Source organism: Halichoerus grypus, chromosome 8, assembly GCF_964656455.1.
Source record: "Halichoerus grypus chromosome 8, mHalGry1.hap1.1, whole genome shotgun sequence".
NCBI classification, from domain to species: Eukaryota; Metazoa; Chordata; class Mammalia; order Carnivora; family Phocidae; genus Halichoerus; species Halichoerus grypus.
In genome coordinates, this window is record NC_135719.1 from 117665051 (window position 1) to 117686373 (window position 21323).

Consider the following 21323-nt stretch of genomic DNA (forward strand, 5'->3'; position numbering starts at 1 on the left):
TCTGCAGTTCCATCCTTCCAGTCCTCAGTTCTGTCATTGACCTCTAGAGTCAGGGGAGTAGCTCAGCTTCATTAACTGCAGTTCTCTCAGGCTCCAGACCCTGAAACTGCCTTCAGCTTTTTCTGGCTAGTGACATGGAGGGTTATCATTTCAGATGTGACATCCAGAGGATTTTTCAGCATCTTTCCTTCCACTGCTACCAGAATAGACTGCAGAGGTCTCTGTCTGGGTTTGTTTGTTTTTAATTACACTTCAGAGTTAGGATCTCATATTATTTTCTAAAAATGAGAGGTGATTAATGCTGACAAAACATTGTACTTCAGCAAATGAGTAATGATGCCCTCTTTCTACAATAAGAAGACTTGTTCCTCACAGAAAAAAGCCCACAGTCACAGAATGACACAGCTGGAAGGAAGCTTAGAAATCATTCAGTGCAGCCCCTCAATTTCTAGATGAGGGAATGAGATTTGGAGGAGTGAAATGACTTGGATGCTCAGAAAATATGGCCTTAAAATATGGTTCCCAGTGACCCTGCTTCTCCTCCTTAGTGGCCTGGGAAGTTAGATGTTCTTCATGTTCCTACTTTTGGGGTCTGACTCTCATCTTGGAAAAACATAGAAAACAGAAATGATGTGAGAAAGAGAGTAATGTTTCTACTTCAGATAAGAAAACCCTATCCCCTCACCAGCTCCACAAACTCTCTGCCCCTAGATCCTTAGGCCTTCTAGGTATCTATTTCCACATAGACTGGATCCTGGCTGGCTATACTGGGCATATGTGGTTTTGCTTCTCTCCCCACCCTGATTGTCATGAGTGATTGAGACTCCAGATGATTGGAGTAGAGAGAGACACCTGACCCTGAGGATCCTCATTCATAGACCAATCATCTGCCAATGACATGGCCTGGTTCCAAATGTTGAAATTGTAGTTAGGTGACATAAGGCCCTGGACCTGGAAGGCCATGCAGATCCCGGTACTAGGCGACCATGTGGGACTTTGTGCAGAAACAGTAAGCGGAAAGGGCGGGTTTGTTAAAAGAAGCAAGAGGATAGAATCATTATAGAGACACATGGGCATAAGTGACCATGTTCCCCAGAAAGAGGAAAGAGGACTGTGGCTCTTGGTAATTTCTAGTGTCATGAGGTTCTGCTTTACTTCATTTCCCACCCTTGACTGGCATGGATTTTCACAATCTCCTATCCTCTGTCCTTTATTTGTATTGGCCTTGGTCCTCACACCTACAACATCTCTAATCAGAACATTATCTTGTACTATCCATGTCTGTAAGTCTTGTTCCTCAAACCAGGAACAAGCTCTCAAAGGCCAGAGGTTTATGTCTTAGCCTTTTGAAAAATCTTTCCAAGTAACTTGTACATATGACAAGTTGAAATGTTGGGCTGAAAGGCTTTCTGGAAATTCAGTTTTATAAGCCCTTTTAAACATTTACATCAGTTGGCCCCAAGGAAGCCTTGTTGAGCTTTCCAACATAAAGCTGCTCAGTATTAACTGTCACTATACAGTTGACTTTGAACAATGAGAGTGTTAGGGATGCAATCGGAAATTCGAGTATAACTTTTGATCCCCCCCAAACTTAATTACTAATAGTCTATGTTGATTGGATAAGCAGTCAGTTAACACATATTTTTTATGTTGTATGTATTATATACTGTATTCTTTTTTTTTTTTTTAAGAGGGAAAGAAACGGGGAGGGGCAGTGGGAGAAGGAGACCCTCAAGCAGACTCCATGCCTGACATGGAGCCCAACGCAGGGCTCCATCTCACAACCCTGAGATCGTGACCTGAGCCAAAATCAAGAGTCAGACGCTTAACTGACTGAGCCACCCAAGCTCCCCTATATACCGTATTATCATAATAAAGTAAACTAGAGAAAAGAAAACGTTATTAAGAAAATCATAAGGAAGAGAAAATACATTTATGGTAGTGTACTATATCAAAAAAATTTGCATATAAGTGGACCTGTGCAGTTCAAACCTGTATTTGTTTAAGAGTCAACTATAATTTTAAGGGAAACAAATGAATTCCAATGTGTCGTATATAGTCCTAATTTCCCCAAGCCTCTTCAACTAGAAGGTTCAAATGGGATTACAGGGATTTTAATAACACAGAAATCACTGGCTCGTGTAGCACCTCAACCCCTGAAAATGCCCCTCTTCTACTTTTGTGGGTTCCAGGGGAATGTCTCACTTGGGTGCCTGGAGAGATTTGCTCCTCCAGGGGCCGCTAATGGTCGACTATCTCCCATTTATCTTTATCTTCTTACTTCCCCCTCCAGCTCTTCTTCCACACTGCCAACAGAGCTGTCTTCCAAATGTAAATCTTATCACGTGATTCTCCTGCTTAACACCCATCTGTGGCCGGTACTATTAGTTGCTGTTCCTCAGTCATTCCCAATACTGTTCTTCCTTGTTGGGAGCGCTGGTTTCCTATGGGAGATGCCCAAAGTCCCAAATATTCGCCCTCCTAGATTCCCATGCAGCTGTGGCATAGGAATATGCCCTAGCCAACTGGACTTGAAGGGAAGACTTCTGAAGATTTCTGGGAAATAAGTTCCTCCTTAATATAAAAGACACAAGTGAGAGGAATTCCCTTTTTCTTGCTTTGGGATTTTGTGTGTTGAAGCTGTGCTGCTTGGACCTGGACTCCCATATTGTGTTGGTGGAAGGAAGCTGACCCAGAGCCCTACAGTGATGAGCTCCTGCAGCTTTCTACTGCTGGACTTTTTATTATATGAGAAAATTAAATGTCCTTACAATTAAAGCCACTTTTAGATGGGTCTTCTTTTGTTACTTACAGGCAAAAGCAACCTAAAACATTGTCCACAGATCCCTACAGGAGAAAATCCAAATTCCTTAGCATGGGTCCATCAGGCCTTAGCAAGTTTGCTCTGTATCCTGCTCCAGCATCATTTATTGCTAAACCCACCTTGCATTCCCATTCTGTAGCCACACCAAGCTATTTGCCAAATGGGCCAAGCTTTTAGAAACCTCAGCCTGGAGTGTCCTTCCCTGCCCTGGTTACACTCATATATAAGACTCAAATCAAGCTTTTCTTGACCCTTCACATCTTTTGTGTGGAATGTTCCCATCTTTGTGCCTCTCTGTACCTGCAAATACTTCCATAGTAGTACCTGTAACAGCTCTTCTTCTTTGGCTATTTCCATGTCTGACTCTCCTTCTAGCTTCTTTTGGGGCAAGGCCATATGTTTTTGGGGCAAGGCCATATATTTTTGGGGTAAGGCCATATATTTTTTTTTCAGCTTTGTATGTCCAGTGCTGATGGTCAATAAATAAGCTTTTTAAATTAACAGATAAATAGATGAGTGATTACATTAATTAGTTGACCCCAATTCTCAACTTCCCTTATTAACACAATCATTCTAGGATTTTGTTTTTGTTTGTTTTTAAGTGTGCGAGTCTGTCAGCCTGTTTTAGACCAGTGCATTACCACTCACCTGGGTTTCTTGTTAGCATGCAGATTATGACACAGGAGGTCTGAATGGAGCCCCGGGGACTCTGCATTTCCAACAAGCTCCCAGGTGATGCTGATGATGCTGGTCCAAGGAACATAGCAGAGTCATCAGGACAGCAGGGTCGTCGGGGGGCAGGGGTTGCACCTATCTGTGAGTGGATGAAGCTCTAAAAACAAGTGGAGACTTATTGACGATGACATTCAGATGACAAGGAGCACACTTTGTATCCATCATTTCCATCCAGGAGCTTTGGTCTCCTTCTCTGGAATTCATCTTCTTCAGTGATGAGCTGAGCTTTTCTGGGGCTCTTATTTCTCATTTTCTCCGGTTAGAGTCCAGCATAGGCCAGAAAATGTTGTTCCCTCCATACCTTTGAGATTGTTGTCGGGGGCTCAGCTGAGCTGGAAGAGAGAGCACTGAGCCAGCTCCCAGGTGTCAGAGTAGCTGATTAAAGCAACAAGCCACAAATGAAAGAGTTAAAACATAAATCACTGACTTCAGTGGTATAAGCAAGTCTAAAACTGGAAAAGATAATGACTGGCCCTGTTCCATTTCCCCTGTGGAAATGGGAAATGAAGCACAGCTTCAACACACAAAATCCCAAATGGCACATGAGTCAGGGGCAGATGGATCAGTTGTAGATGTGAGGGTTGTCTCGCTCTTGAGGAAGCCCCTGAAGAAAAGGCAGTTTTAGGGCCCCCGAGGTGGGAGGAGAGGGAGGGGGGAAGGGCTCAGAGTGGAAAAGTCCCGGGGACTGAGACGGTGGGGAGAGTGTCTTCATGGTTTCCTCCCCTACCTGCACTCCCCCTCGAAGGAGGCCTCGGCAGAGATGGGCACCTGAAGAGGGCCACTGTCCGAGCCTCAGACAGAGACAGGAATGCGGGTGCCTCCCAGCGAGGAATGCAGGCGTGCGAAGCGCACGACCAGCGAGGGGGCCCCAGTGCAGTGACTGCACCTCCCTCCAGATGCCATCCGTGGGCTGTGCCCCAAGGCTGCTGAGCGCAGGGCGCCTTCCCCGGGCCCGCCGGGCGAAGCCTCTGTAACTGCCTACAGGTCCGGCCTTGAACATCACACACAGGTTTTTAAACAGGAGCTAGTTTCCTCAATAGTTTTTCTCACCAAAGCGTCCACTAGAAATTCACTCCTATCCATTCCCCTTCTCTTTGTCTCTCTCTGCCCCTTTCCCCCTTCACCTCCTTCCCCCTCACACTTTGCATCCCCTGCAATGCCACTCATCCTTCACAGCTGTATTAATTACTGATTCATCACAAATTACCCCAAGACTTAGTGGCTACAAACAACAAACATTTATTATCCCAGTTTCTAGGAGTCACAAGTCAAGGTGTGGCTTCGGTAGGTGCCTCTGGTTCAAGTTCTCTCGTAAGGTTAAAAACCATCAGCCAGGGCTACAGTCTCATTGGATGAGGGGGATCACGTCCAAGCTCACTCACTCGGTCATTGGCAGTGTTCAGTTCCTTGCTGGCTACTGGCAGGAGGACCACCTCAGCTTCTTGCCATGGGAACCTCTCCTGAGGGCATCTTACAACATGGCAACTAGTTTCCTCAGGGCAAGCGAGCAAGTGAGAGAGCGCATGAGAGGGAATATCCAAGATGGAAGGCACAGTCCTTTTATAACCTAATGTCACAAGTGGCATCCCATTACTTCTGCTGTATCTGGTATCCTGTTTGTAAGAACCAAGTCTTACGTCCAGCCCACATTGGGGGTATAATCAAGGGCTTGATTACCGGAGGTGGGGATGTTGGGGGCCTTCTTAAGGGCTGCCTATCACAAAGGTCCAGACAGCATTTTCCCTGTCCCTTAACTGTTCCTTTAGTGCACTATAGAGTCTGTTCTCCAAACTATAACCAAGCTTTTGATTTCATTCTGTCCTGGACAGTTGTTTTATTACCCCAAGTGTCTGAAGCTCCTCTTCTTAATGGAATTCCAGCTCCCTTAGGAGCAAAGACAACGAGGTCTGGAGGTCTTGTCCCTCACTTCTCTTCGAGCCCTCACTGTACCCATCCCAGGAAGAGAGCTATGATAAATATTTGTTGATTAGGGTCAACTCTCAACTTAAACTTGTTTAAACTTTTTCCCTTTTAGTCTAGCTTTCTGGGGCTAGGGATTTCTGTGAGAGCCTTTGTATTCAGAGCCTTTTCCTGCTGAGCCAACAGACCTCCTCCCGGTTGATAATCCTTGCTGGGAGGGTGAGGCAGGGTTATTGTTTACACTACAGAGCTGTCTTCTAATGCCTTTAACATTGGAATTTAGCTATTGAAAGGAGCAGGAATGGTTTGGAGCCCTTTAGAACAAAGAAAAGATGAAAGGCAAGAGAACTGGCACTTGGTGTTGAGTTTCTCATTTTATCCTCCCAACAAACATGAGGTGGAGTTTATCATCCTCACTTTGCAAATATAGAGTTTGGGACCCCACAATTAACAAGGAGCAGAGCCAGAACCTGAGCCCAGACCCCAGAGTCTTTCCTTCACCCCTGCCTTACGCTTCTAGGTGTGATTTCCAGAGTGATTTACCCTCACATCAGGCTCCTTCCTCCTGGGGCTATTTGCAGTATCAATCTCTGTGATTCCTGTGGTCCATTCCTGAGATGCCCAGTAAACACCTGATGAATGAACTCTTCCTCCTCTGGAGTGGGGGGTGGCCAGGGGCTTCCACACTCACTCCCAAAGGCCAAGCAGAACATTAGACCCACCTAGCCAGTGAACCTGATTCCAGGAGTGGAGTTGTGGAGTGAGGCAGGGAGAAGCTGGGTTGGGTGAAGTATGGCAAAGAGATCTTGTCAGAAGCTCTGACACCACAGGAAGAAAAGGTCACTTGAAATGTAAGCATATATAAATGTATGGCTTTGCCAAGCAGACTTGTCTGGCCCTTTCAGAGGGGCCTCAGCAGTGGCCTCAATCCCCTGAGTGGGACACTTGGTGGAGGTTAGTGTTTCAGGGGACATTGAGCAGACCCAGAAATGAATGCAGAAAGAATGACCCTAGCAGGCCTGACACGGCTGTGTTTTGAGGGGCCAGCTTGCAAGGTTGGCCTCTGGGAACTTGCCATCCAGGAAGGTTCCCATCACCCCAACTGATAAGTTGCTCACTATGCCTATACTGTTTGTACAAACAATGTGGTTTATGTTCAACAACCACTCTCCTTCTGGGAGTCCAGAATTTGGGGGCATGCTAGGCAGACAGTGCCTACACGACTAGCCCCCCGTAAAAAGCCTGGGCACTGAGTCACTATTGAGCTTCCCTGGTAACATCTCATAGTTAGGATTTGTTGCTGGGGGGATTGAATGTGTCCTGTCTGACTTCACAGAGATAGGACTCTTGAAAGCTCATGCCTGGTTTCCCTGGGCTGATTTGGCTTTGTAGCCTTTCACTGTAATAAATCTTAGCCTTGAGTATGACTAAATACTGAATCATGTGAGTCCTTCTGGCAAAACATGGACCCTGATGTGGTCTTGTAGACACCTGACATACTAGGGAAGGAGGAATGGGGGGCAGGTATGGGGGCAAGAGCTTTCTCTGGCTAAATGTCTGTAAATCCTCTTAACTCCACAACTGTCCAAACTTCTCCCTCCTGATCTTCCTCTTTCCCCTCTCAGGGTATCTAATTTTCTTCTTTCCCTCATTGAATAGTCTCATTATTCAAAATAAATGCTTGAGGGTGTCCTCCTGTGATTGAACCTCATCTGAGCTCTGATATGGGAAAATGAGACCAGGGCTTGGTGATATGAAAAATTCTTGAACCTTTAGCTAGTAAGTATGATGTAGTTTTTGAATACAAGTGAGGTTTGGTAGTGTGAGGTCTGGAGCCAACAATCAAGAAGGAATTCTTGAGACGTCTTTGGTGCAAAATGGTTTTATTGAAGCACAGGGATGGGACCTTGGGCAGAAAGAGCTGCTGCCCCAGGTTTGTGAGGGATGACTGATTATATACTTGGGAGTTGGGGGAGGTATGGAAGAGGGAGGTTTCAAAAGGATTTTCATATGTTAAAGAGGACCTACAAGATACTGGAGGCCTTGCCATTGTCAAGTTAAGGTTGTTTTTCCCTCTTACTAGACATGAAGACGGGAGCTTCCTGGAGGAACATTATACTCTGCCTGCCTCAAGTATTTGGGCTGCAAGTTGTACGGACATTTAATTTTATCTACATTTCCTTCTGGAAGTTAGGTTATTGGTAAGAATGCTTTTTTTCTAATAAATCACTAAGACATTTGTAAACTGAGGGAGACTCTCTTCTTGCAGGACTGTGATCTCTATAAATTAACCATTTGTTCTTCCTTCCCTTCACTTTAGGGCAGCCAGGAGTGCCTGAGGAATGTCACAGATCCCACCTGGGAGTTGGGGGCTGGTGGGTTGTGGGGTGTCAGCTGATGCTTTGTCCTCCACTTGCTTCCTGCTCCCCCATCAAGTACACTGATAATAAAATGCCTAGAGGTTCTCCGCTTAAAATTCTTTTCTCTGTTAAAAGATCTGAAATGGTGTTCTTCTCTGAAAATGTAGGTGGGTGTCACCTGGAGGGCTGTCACGGAACAGCAAGAGTGTCATTTGGCATGGACACAGGAGTCAGAGTGCCAGCAACCCTTTAAGGCGGTTGAGCAGATGTGAGGGTTTTCTTCCCCCCAAAATCTGAGAGAGGACAAAGGTGGGAGCAGGGCCAGATCCCGTGGGTAGCAGAAGCCTTTTTTACAACTTTGAATTTCAAGTCAGGTGCAAGGGGAGGGGGAGTCCCTGGACAGTTTTCAACAGAGGACCGAGATCTTGAATATCTTTTCTAGTTCAAAGACTTTATATATGAATACCCGAATGTCTCAGACCATTTCTGAGGAAGTACAGAGCCATTTTGGAGAAATTGGTTCTGTAATTTTATGTCCTTTTATTGCAATTTCCTGGAGCCATTGAGCCATCATCAGGGATCCTGCTTGGTTTGACACTTATTTCCTTCCCTTCCTCCTTGCTTTTTCTTTAAGAAATAGAGGCCTAGTCTGTGATGAAAACCCAGAGTCCTCATTTTCTTCTCTACATTATTGTCATTCAAATTATTTAATTTAGTGAATGGGCCTATGATTTGCATTTAGAAGAAAATTGCCATTTACATTTTTAACCCAAACAGTGGGGTGATAAATCAAAAGGAGCTCATTATACCCATTTCCCAGTGGGGTGGGACTCCTGACCCAGCCACACAGCTGGGAAGCTAACCCCACCAACTACAGGCGCCTTCCCTACTCAGACGCAGACCTTTGCCTGTGGTTAGGCCACATTTGCCCTCTGAGCAGAGGTCTAAAATTCGTTGATCAACCATGCTATTGTGACATACCAACACCATGAAGGCAATTAGAAAACGGTGTAATAAAAATCTTTCGAGAGTTGAAAGCTAAACCCAACATTTGTAATAGAGTCTTTCTGGTATTTCTATAAGAGAGTTTCTGGATGATATTAATGTTTGAATTGGTAGACTGAATAAAGTAGATTGCCCTCCCCAACATGGGCGGGTTTCATCTAATCTGTGGAAGGCCTGAATAGAATAAAGGTTGAGTAAGGAAGAATTCTCTTTATCTGCCTATCCCTGAGCTGGAACATCAGTCTTCTCCTGCCTTGGACTCAGACTAGAGCTTACACCATTGGCTCTCCTGAGTCTCCAGTTTACTGATTCCAGAACTAGGGACTTTTCAATCTCTGTAATCACGTGAGCCAATTTCTTAGAGTATATCCATCAACCACTCTCTCTTTTTCTCTCTTCCTCTCTCTCCCTCCTTCTCTTTCTCTCTTTGAATAAGATCTCTCTCTCTCTGAGAAAAAAAAAATGTCCTATTGGTTCTATTTCTCTGGAGAACTCAGACTAACACACCCCATTTCATGGAAGTAGAATCTAAAGCACAGAGCCAAGATTAACATGGCTATGGTAAGAGGATCCAAACTGTCTGATTTCAGAGTTCACAGCAGATAGTCCAGCTCACCAAATAGTAAAGAAATACAAATAACAATGAGGGTTTGATTCCTTTGCCTCTCAAATTAGCAAATATGAAAGACAGTGGGGGGGAGGAAAAGCTATATTGACGAGAGATGGGAAAATGGGTACACCTGTGCAGTGTTGGGGGCACTACCAACTAGTACAATCTTCCCAGAAGGCAGCTTGAGGATCCCACGGTGCAAAGTGTATAGACCCTGTCAATAGCTGGCTCCTCAAATATCACCAATGCAACCTGTTGCTAAGACAAAACTGAGCTTACTGCTTTCCGCCACGAAGGAGACCACCATCTTGAAGATCTTTGGCAATGTCTCAGAAAAGGAAAGGGAAAGCCAGAATTTATTGAGAATGGAAGTTTGGTTTCAGGCTGGTCTTTCCGTGGAGGTTAGGAGGAGGATGACATTTGCTTAGGATTGGGTAAGAATATCCAGAGTTGGTAGAAACAGCAAGGCGAGGATTTTGAGGGGAGGGATTCAAAGAACCTTACGACACCCTCTGTCTATTGATATATATATATAGATAGATAGATAGATAGATAGATAGATAGATAGATAGATATTTTTTTTTTTTAAAGAGTGGATGCACCTTTGGGAAGTTCCTGTAACGAGCAATCAAACCATTTGCTTATGCAGCACAGTGAAACCAAGTCAGAGCTCTTGATCAACAGGGCCGAGGTGGGGTTTGTTGTTCATTTTGGTAAAAATTATAATGAAGTTAAAGTAGATTTTTAAAGGTTGATGAAAAATAAAGATGTTTCAGGTGGTTAATCTGAATACATCACATGAACTACTGCTTCAAACTTCTTTAAAGGATCACCACAGCACCATTAATTGTAAACAACCCAAGTGTTCAACAATAGGCAAACAGGCTCAATAGTGTGTAACACATCAGCAGTGGGGTTTGGCCATCTGGCCACTAAGAAAATGATCGTAGAGAAACATACAATCTCTACTAGTATGAACCACCTCCCAGCCTACGTGTCTTTTTTTCATCTTGTAGTCGTCCAGGCTGGCACTGCAGGAAAGCGATCTCCAGGATAACTAGAAAGGGGCAGGTTTGCTGTGGATGGGCTTCGTTCCTACAGACAGTTGGTTTAAATGAAGAGAAATGCCAATTTTCCGGGGTGCGGGTGATCTAAAGCCCTAGTGTTGGCAGGCACGGACTCCGACCCCACACAGCTCCTGGGCAGTGACAGAGTGCTCCCAGCCCCTCCCTGAGCATCTCCTGAGCAGTCTTCCCCGCTCCAGGACCGCTGTCTTAGCTCAGTGTCCCCCGTGTCAGGATTACGTTCCTCTCTCCTCTGGAGTTCCTCTTTTGGTTAGTTAACTTCTACTCAGCATTCTTGGAGCTTACATGCTCTTTGCATCTATCTATTCTCTGTCCTAGTACTTATCATACCACAGTATGGTGTCTCCGCTCCTCCATCTCCCATCACTTTGTGAGCGACTCGAGAACAGGCTCCGTGCTTTGTTCCGCATGTCTAGTCCCCGGCATATAGCAGGCATTCAGTGTATTTTGTTAAATAAAGGGATAAAAAAATATCTCTCATTAAATCATTTGAAGAGTTATCTTTTCCTTTTACGAATAGGTCAAAAGACTATTTCTCAAGTGCATTTTGTGTCTGATTTTTCCTTCACCCAGAGGCTATAAAAAAGGGAAATCCTTCTGATAACACCTTCCCAGCTGATCCCCTATAAAAAAATCATCCAAATGGCCCAGCTATCAGGCTTTCCACTCTTAGGTCCCAAGGTAGCAAGGTTTCTTTGTCTAAAGCACAAGGACCGTGTTTGATATAAGGTATGAAAAGATTTTCCCTTAGGTCTGAGATGGGTGCAGAGAAGTAGATTTGGGCAGGTGCTCTGGGTCTTCCCTGGTTTCTCTCAGAACCTGGGGTCAGAGAGGAGGCAACAAATCTGGGGGGAAGAAAAGTTTCCTGAAGAATCTACACATCTTTAGAGAGAAAAAAAAGCCCTTAAAGAAAGTTGAAGAACTTTGGAGAAACCAGAAAGTGACAAGAAACCTAGAGAGAGAATGGAAGTCTGATTCCCCTTAGAGGGGTGATTCAGGGAGGAAGTAGGTGCTTGGATCCCCCATTTTCCTTGCCCTTGGAGGGAATGACCCCTACCTTTGAATGAACTAGGGGTCCAGGGTCCCGGAGGTAGAACAGAGAGAACAGAACAAGGTGCCAACACCACTGGGGGACACAATACAGTGAAAGTGGTTTGGAAAACTCAGTCTTGTAAATCTTCCATTGTTGTGTTTGGGGGTTGGATGCATCCTTGTTGCCTCTTCAGTTTCCTTCTTTGGGGAAAAAGTCTCAAAGGAACAGCAGAATGAGTTGTTGGGACTGAGGCTTATCATATACAAAAGAAAAGGGGAATCAGGGTCCCATTTCTCTCTTCCTGATGGTGTCCGTTAGGAGCTGTGCTTATGGAAGAGGCCTTTCTTCCATGCCTGCAGAGAACTGTAGGGCTGACTACTTTATCATTCTCCTACACCAGCTTTCCCAGCTCTCCTCCTCTCCTCCCTGTCAAAACGGTTTGGTCAGAAGACACTGAGATACTGCTCTCTTTGTCGTCACATGCAGCAGAATTTCTGAAGCTCCAAGAAAATCCTAACCTAGCCAATTTTTAGAAACAGCAGAAAGGATGCATGGAGCATCACTGGGCCCAGCCACATGATTTAAATTAGATAACTCTGAGTTTATGATTTTCAAGAAGTAGGCTTTCATTGGCTTTGGTGTCTGCTTCTCCCTGTACATTGGCATTTTGAGAAAGAGTAAGAAATGAGAGGGCCTATTTCAATGAGGAGAGCATCCAACCTTCAGTGAAAGAAAAATCTGACTACATGGTTTAAATAAATAGGGATTGTTTTTCTCTCAAAAAGGAAGTCTGGAGCTAGGTCCCTGCTGGTGTTGAGTCAGAGGTTTGATGATGCCAGGACTATGGCCCCGGGATCCTTTTGGCAAGTCCCTCATGGTTGTCACAAGGCTGTTCAGGCCATCTTGTCTTCATTCAAGAAAGGAAGAAGGCGGAAGGAACAAAAAGGTGGTACAATAGTTTCCCCACCCCTTACCTGCAGTTTTGCTTTTGGCATTTCAGTTACCCGTGGTCGACCGCAGTCTGGAAGCAGATGTTTCTCCTTCTGATGGATTCTATCATCTTTCATCAACACAAGACACAACAGAAGGGTGACTACAGCATAATAAGATATTTTGAGAGAGAGAGGCCACATTCACATAACTTTTATTCCAGTATAATGTTATAATTGTTCTATTTTAGTATTAGTTATTGTTGTTAATCTCTTATTGTGCCTAATTTATAAAGTAAACTTTGTGATAGGTATGTAGGTACGGGGAAAAAAACAACACAGTATATATAAGTTTCGGTATTATCCACAGTTTCAGGAACCCACTGGAGGTCTTGGAACGTATGCCCTGTGGGTAAGGGTGGGGGGTACTCCTGTACTTTTTTACTGGGAAAAACAATAACCTTCCAGAAGGCCCTAGCAGACATCGTTGGCTGGAATGATGTCACATGGCCATTCCTACATTCAAGGAAGGCTGGGAAAAAGAGACTTTTGCCTTCCAGACTTTGTAGGAGAGCCAGTCAAGAGAAGAGGACTGGGAATGTGCATTGGCTCCGCCCACCTGCAGTTTCCCATGGTGGCCCACAGCCCGGGTTTGAGACATTCTCTGTCCCCCTTCTGTTTGCGCTTCATTGTTCTCCTTGCCAGTTCATGTTAGTCGGCACAAACTAGTTGGCTCAGTGTTTAGACCCTGTAAATACTACCTAATGGATGTAACGAACCTTTATCAAAATGAGAAAAGCACACAGTTTTAGGGGACGGGGTGGGCGAAGCAGGCTGGGCAAGTACAAGAAGAAAAAGCTTTGGAGGAGAACGTCCTCAGAGTGCAGTTAGACTTTGAACCCTGTCTGTCTGAAGTACGCTGTTATCACTTCCCAAACAGGGGGAAGGCAGTCCCAGTGGGAACCAGACTCAGAAGCTTCTAGCTTTGGGGCACATTAGGAAAGGCAGACCCCTGGGGATCCGACAGAGGAGAAATTGGTCTCCTCTTCAAATCAGCTGAACTCAAAACCCTCGGAGGCATATTGTTCACTCCTTTAGCGTATCATCGTAGGGCCCATTAAAGGATAATGAAAGGACTCGCCAGAGCCCCAGAACATGCTGGAGGTTGTGAGAAGGGCCAGGTAATGTTTAAAGTGAGTGCGGAGAGGCTGACTTCCCATCCGAAAGGCTTTGCAGGAGTGCGGAGAGTGGGCTGAGCGAGCCAGGCATTTTCTCAAATGGGGAGGCACTCTCTGAACCCATCCGTCCACAACTCTGTAACTCATCGCTTTCCCCAGCACCGGTGGCTCCCGCAACCCCAGCATCAGAATTGCTCATCGCCATAGCAACCTCGAGAATGGCTTCAAGTGAGGTCTCTTAGATCCTGGAGGATGGCATGTGCGCTCTTCTTTCCTTTCCCTCTCTCTCTTTCCCTCTTCCTTTCCTACCCTTTCCTTTCCTTCCCTCTCTCTCTCCCTCTCCCTCTTTTTCTCCTTCTTCCTTCTCCAGGAGGCAGGGTCGGGCACTGGTGGAAGAGTGATAAAAGATAGGGCTGAAATTAGCTGTTGAAGTTGCCACTCCAACAAGAAATGGCACAGGCCTCGAGGCAGAAGATGAACAGATGGTGTGTAACTTGTACTTTCAGCCTCTTGAAGCATCTGCCCTCACACAGATTCTCGGATAATCTCCGAAGGAAAAGGGGATTGGCATTATGGCTACAGGAAATGAGAGAAATGGGATTGCTCTCCTAGGTAGAATTTTGATACATAAACAAGAAAATAAGAAGAACGTTTTTCTCTTATTGCCCTCTCTTGTGCTTACTTGTTTTTCAGAAGCAGTCTGGTTTATGTGGAAGGATTCGACAATTCAATAAATACAGCAAATTTTATGGAGTGTCTTCTCTTTTATCATTTTCTCATTTATATCTCACCTCTTCCAACAGGAATTCCAGGCAGTTTACACTAAAGGACATAAAAGACTAGACTAATAAAATAGAAATCAGGACCAAAAAAAAAAAAGCAAATATTCTAACCACTAGGGTTAACATAGTGGTAGCTGAGGATTAAAATTTAATTTGAGAATCCTAAACACAGAGACAAAAAAAAAATTCATATTCTCATCATCTTTCTCTTAGAGAAAACAATTTTTCCCCTACTAAATTCCAAAAGACAGTTCTCTTGGGGAATTTGGATTTAGTTGACATTGTGTAACATACCCTTCTTCTTCCTCCTCTTCATCATAAATCATCAGTGACATTTATTGAGAGTTATTTACTAAGTGACATTTATTTGTTGACACTTATTGAATATGCTAGATACTGTTCCAAGCACTTAATTCTTTTTAAAGATCTTATTTATTTGAGAGAGAGAGAGAGCCTGAGTCGGGGGGAGAGGCAGAGGATGAAGGAGAGGGAGAAGGAGAAGAAGAGGGAGCAGGGAGCCTGACACTGAGCTTGATCCCAGGACCCTGGATCATGACCTGAGCTGAAGGCAGACGCTTAACCGACTGAGCCACCCAGGTGCCCCAAGGCACTTTAGATATACTACTATCTCGTCCTTGATATAATCCTAAGAGGTACGTGCTATTATCATCCTCATTGTCTAGGAGGGAAAACTGAAGCACAGGTGAATTCTTCCACATAACAGACTTGGTTCCTGGGCTACTGTTCCTGCCAAGGAGACGTGTTCATCTGCTGAGCCTAACACTAAAGGTGTCCTTAAGGACCAGGACTGGCTTGTGCCAGGGATCCCTCAGCCCATTCACCTGCCCCAGGAGAGCCACGTGCTTTCTTAGGTGGAAGAACAGGGAGCTCTGCCTCAGTCAAGATGCCCTTGACCTTAGCTGATGAAGCTAATATTCTGGTTCCACTGCCAAAGTTGTTCTTATTGTAGAAGGGTATGCAGAAGGTTGATTCTGGCCAAGGTCTAATATGTCCTTTTTGAAGGTTGATTCTGGCCAAGATCTAATATGTCCTTTTTGAAGTAAGAACTGAGAAATCAAGGCACTTTTGAGACATATGGTCCCACTTCATGGAAACTTATCATCCCATGATCTGCTCAAACCACTGACGTCTGAACCTTCTTCAAGCGCTTTCAGGTTCTCTCTAGTGAATCGCCTGCCTCGCTTATAGACTAGGGGGCAATAGATGCTTTCCATTCCAGAAAATCCTCTGACATGAGGACTTGTAGACGTCCAGCTCCAAACATACAAGGCAGCATGATCTGGTACAGAGAGCAGCCTCCCAGGATGAGCTCCAGAAGGCAGAGGGGGCTGGTAGCCCTGAGTGGAGAAATCTGCCCCAAATATTTTTGGTTTCGTCAAGATGCCACGCAGATACTGTGGCACCACTGAGGGGCTGGAGTGTTCTGAGCAACTAATCACAGGTTCTTTCTCTCTCTCACTTTTACACAATTAGAGTCGCCTCCACGGGTCTTACAGTTATGTCCTTCAAAGAATTCGGCAGCCTGTATCTCTAACTCGACTGAAATGGTACTTTCGTCTAAGTCAATACCCATCTTTCTTTTGCACTGTCCACGATTTGTGGACTGCCGACTGCCGTAGTCCATCACAACTAGTGATGCTTTGCTCTTGGCCTCCAGATTCTCCCTCCCCCGCCCTCCACCCTGCCATGAATTGCACGGGCATATTTGAAATTTTGCACATTCCTCTTCACAATAATCATTACTGTTTCTCAAATGCTTATTATGTAGCAGGCGTGGAACTAAGAGGGTCCCATAAATTAACTCATTTAAGCCTCCACTCTACAGGGTGGGGATGATTATTATCATTTTACACAAGACAAGCCTGAGGTTCAGAGAGGTCCCATTACCGCCCAGGGTCTCATAACTGGTAAGTGGCAGAACTGGTGTTTTACCCCAGGACACTGACTCCAAAGCCTGGATTTCCACCACTCCCTGACCGCCTTCCCCTTCCACCATTCATTGCGCTGCTGTGATGACAGGTTTTCACAAGATGGAGCACGGGGGCTATTTTGCATATACCACTACGTGTTGCTTACAAACACCAAAAAGGCAGTTTTAAAAATCAATATTTTACTCAATTTTAATTATGAATATTAGGTTGTATTTACATATGTTGTCTTTTAACTGTTTATGAACGGATAGCTACTCCAGAAAATAAATCTCTTAGGACCCAATGTGAAAAAATTCCTTGTTGAATATTTCGTTAAAAACCATTTAGTGTTGCTGCCAAAGCAACAGAAAATAATTAAATTCCTTTGCATTTTATGATATAATTTACATAAGTCGTCGTGCTCTTCCTATCTGTGAGCGTCAAGCGTCCTAGCCTGGGCCCCCTAGGGTAACCTGTGTCCGTGTCATTATGATTTCAACGTTGTGAGCCAAGGTTGAGGGGCAGCTTTGCAGTTCATGCCACACACAGGAGGCTCTGACTAATTCTTGGAAATGGACAGCGTAGACCGGAACCAGGGAAAAGTTCTGCAGCCCTAAGAGCCTTGAGAAAATGCAAAGCAAAGCAGGTTTCCAGGCCAGCTGTCGCTGCTGTCCCCCGGTCACTGACGGCTCTGCGGACTGGCCCGAGCCCCATCACTGTCGCTAGCGCCACCTACAGTGCGTTCTGGGGACCTCCAGTGACCTTTTCGTACTCGGTCCCTGACTCCCAAATGTGACCTTGCGTGATCTTATCTTCTATCCATGCCTAGGTTTTTCTATTTCTATAAATGGCTCTCCCACCTCTATTGAGGAATAGGCTTTTGTACTCATTGAGGGAGGGAGGTCTTCAAATAAAAAACACAGCATCCATATCCGTATTTTTCTTTAGTGTTAGAGACAGCAGAAAGTTAGGCTTTCTACTCTGTGTTCTAGGGAGTTTGTGGGTGGGTGTGGGGAGTAGGCGTGAGTAAAGGGAACAAGCTCCCAATGGCCCAAGGACGAATAAAGCGTTTCCTGTTTCCTCCTGCAGTGCGGGCAATCCAGCAAACCCGTCTGTCTTTGGGCCTTCTGCAGGGGCACGGGGTCAGCCACATAGGCTTGTATGGTTTTCATGACCTTCATCGACTACACTGAAGTTAGTTATTCTAATCAACACCTCACTGGTATGTAGTGGGAGCTGGGTTTTTTAAGTGTTCTGAAAATTTCGCCAAGCCAGCTGGTGAAGGCTTGGATGCTGGGGTCAGAGGTCACCATAAACACAGAATCTACTAGCAGGATGCTGGGGGGCGGTGGTTAACTACCTTTATCTACTGGGAGACCCATGCAGCATCCTCGCGGCTCTTAAATCACATGGAAGAAAATTTTGTGACTTGGGAAGAAGACAATGCAAGCACTCCAAACCCACCGCTTCCTATTAGGAAGGAAATGATCGGGAACTCAGGAGCCACAGGGAAGGGTCAGTCCCAGCCCCATAAACCATGAGGGTTCCGCAGGAGGAGAAACAATTTCTCTGGCTCCAGACCCAGGAGGAATGGAGAGAACAATGAAGGGAAAGGGATCTAAAGACAATCGTAAAAACAGAAGGAAAATTGGGAAAGAGAAGTCCCCTGGGTAATTCATTAAAGAGGGGAATTAATTTCAGGTCAGACTAAGCTGCTTCGGGTCTTCCCTACTGAAGTAAGGTGGCTGCTCGGGGCCCCCACCCCATTTCTGCACAGAACTCCGGGGAGTACCTCCATCCTGAGGTGGTCTCAGAGATCCCAGGCTCTCTGGACTCAGTCCCCCTAGCCATACCTTCCGGGTACAGAGAGGTGCAGGGGCTGAAGAGGCATTCATAGGGACAGGAAGTTCCTGCAGACCCACAGAGGCACCCAAGGGTACCGAGACCTCCACAACACTTGTGGGAGTCTGTTGCATTCTAATAGTGACCCACCCTCAGCTCCATTCCCTAATTTTGCTGATGGCTTAGTCAGCAACTTATGGGTCACAGAATCAATCAATCAATCAATCAATCAAACCCACAGAAACCAAACTCCCTAAAACAGCAAGGGAAGCAAGCCAGAGTGAGACTGGGGCAGGTAATTCCTTAGACTGCTTTTCTGTTCTGCACACTGTGAGGACCAGAGACCAACTACCATTTGTAATCGGAGTCTATGAAACCCTTTCTGAGGGGGCCTGGACTCTCAGGCCATTGTGCTGCTTGGAATTTCCTCGACAGTTGAGGAGATTTCTACTTTCTCTTCTCTTTCTCTCAAAGGGTGCCAGGATGGGCCTAGCCTGGGGAGATGAGCCGGAGGAGAGCATTCTAAAGCGGGGGTGCCTTCATTTGAAGATGCAGGAAAAATTCACTTGGTTTAGTTTTTCTTCCCCAGAGAGTAATCCATGATGGTTTCTTAACTCATAGACAAGTTACAATGAGTTTAAATGACTTACAATATATTAAAGGATGTGCGAGGGTGTTTAAACACATCCGAATATCCCAAGGCCACACAGCATATAGCAAAAGCGAGATGTCTAATAAGATACAATTAAGGCAATAGAAAAAGAATGGCTATTACAGAGCAAATAAAGGAATATTTGAATAATCTGAACCCATGTAAACAAATCAATCATCTTGCATCCTTGGGTGATAATAAAATTAGATAATAAACTGTAAGATTGGAAAATTTCTTTGATTGCACAGGACTAAGGGAGGAAAAAGGCTAGCTTGGTTTTGATCTTCATAAATGTTATTAGTGATGCTTAAAATCACAACTGAAGAACTCTACTATACGCGATTAGGTAAAACAAGTAAAACCAGGAAGTGGAAAAAAAGGCCTGATACAGAATTTCCCAAAGACTGTGCATAAGCCTTACATACTGTGGGTGTCTGAGACGCTGACGGGCCTTGGTGGCATGCTGGGGCGGGCCGTGCAAGATTGGAAAGCGTCGTCAACGGCACTACCCAAAGCAGAGAAACTTCTGACTCGCCCACTCCCCTGATACTAGGTCCAGAATTGATTTCTTCATAGATTGGCTCATTCTACTGATATTCGTGGGCATTGATGTTAAGCAGGCTTCACTCTGGGCCCGGGAGACATCACGGAGAATAAGACAAACAAGGTCTTTACTATCATGAGGCTTAAATTCTGTGGGGGAGTATATTGAAAATAAACAAGTAAGCCCATAAACAGACAAGATAAAACCAGATAGCGATAATTGCTGTGAAGAAAGGACAACCAGTGACAGGAGAGAGTGTGACTGGAGTGGTAACAGGAGAAGGATAAGATAAGGATGGGAGATTGGGGAGGATCTCTCTGGGGAGCCGAGAGGCATTTGAGCAGAGATCTGAATAGTGAGAAAGACACGGTCATATGGAAATCTTGGGGAAAGACCTCGCAGACGGCAGGAATGATGTGGGCAAAAGTGCTGGGAAGGCCACAAATCTGCTGTGCCCAAGAAACTGAAAGAAGCAGCATGTCTGGCGAGGCCCAGGGAGCCTGGGAAAGGTCTGAGATGCAGGGGGTGGGGGGTGGGGGGTGCTAGATCTGGGAGGGCCTTGTCAACAAGAGTAACAAAGATGGACCTTAATCTCGGTGCTGGGAACCCAGGGAGAGTAGGGAGGGATGCGTTCTGGCCCACGTTGAAAGTCTAGGTCCCAAACTTACACTGGGTACTTGTGGGAGTCTCCCCAGAGGAAGAAGGAGTTGGGAAAGGGGAAGAGATAGTCTTGGGCGTGGGTCAGGCTGCCACATGGCCATGAGGGTAGGCTTGGAAAAACCTCCAGACTGGTCGGCAAGCTGTGTTTTCCACCTTGTAGACGGGACAGCGGGAAAAGCCGAGCAGAGAGAATAGTAATAGCAAGCTGACCTCCACACGCTGGGCGCTCCTCTGTGCCATGAGGACACTTTACATATATTCTCTCATTCTACCCTAACAACCACCCTATTCCCATCCCTGTTTCAGAGGAGGAAACTGAGGCACGGGGATGTTAAGTAAGTTGCCCCAAACCTGCAAATGAGGCAGGTGTGCAGAGCGAAGAGCTCGCGCGCGCGTCTCCCTGAATTCCCTGCAGCCACCTCCAGACCTTGGCTTTCCAGCCATCTTGAGATGCTTGCCTTTGTTCTGGAAGATGCTCCTCCTTCCGTTTACCGACTCTCCCCTTTCTGCCAACGCCGCCTTGAGTAGATTTCTGTTATGTGTGACTAAGAGTCCTAGCTACCACATATTTAAACCCCTGGTTGTGGGGAAAGAACGAGTTTCTACCTGACAACACAGGCCACTCAGCTGGTGTCTCAGGGAAAAAGGGACGCTCCCATCCCTTCCACAGACAATTATACTGACAACATTGCTAATCACAGACAGCATTTGTAACACACGATGTATCAGGCGCTGTTCTGAGTCCTTCCTGTATACTAACTTATCCAGTCCTCACAAACACCCTAGGAGGAGTGTGGTATTATTCTCTTCCTGTAGGGGAAACAGAGGCACAGAGATAGTTATGAGTTGAATTGTGTCCTACCCCAAAATATTTTGAAGTCCTAACCCCTTCATACATCAGTATGTGACCTTACTTGGAAAAAGGGTTGTTTCAGTTATGATGAGGTCTTACCAGAGTAGGGTTGGCCCTCAATCCAATATGACTGCTGTCTCTACAAGAAGAGAGAGAGAGAACACCATATAAAGATGGAGGGAGAGAGTAGAGTGATGACCCACCTACGAGTCAAGGAACACCGAGGATTTTGGATAGCCACCAGAAGTTTAGAGAGAGAGACAAACAGATTCTTTCTTAGAGCCTCCAGAAGGAACCACGCCCACCAACACCTTGATTTCTGATTTCTAGCCTCCAGAACTGTGAGAGAATAAATTTCTGTTTTAAGCTACCCAGTTGGC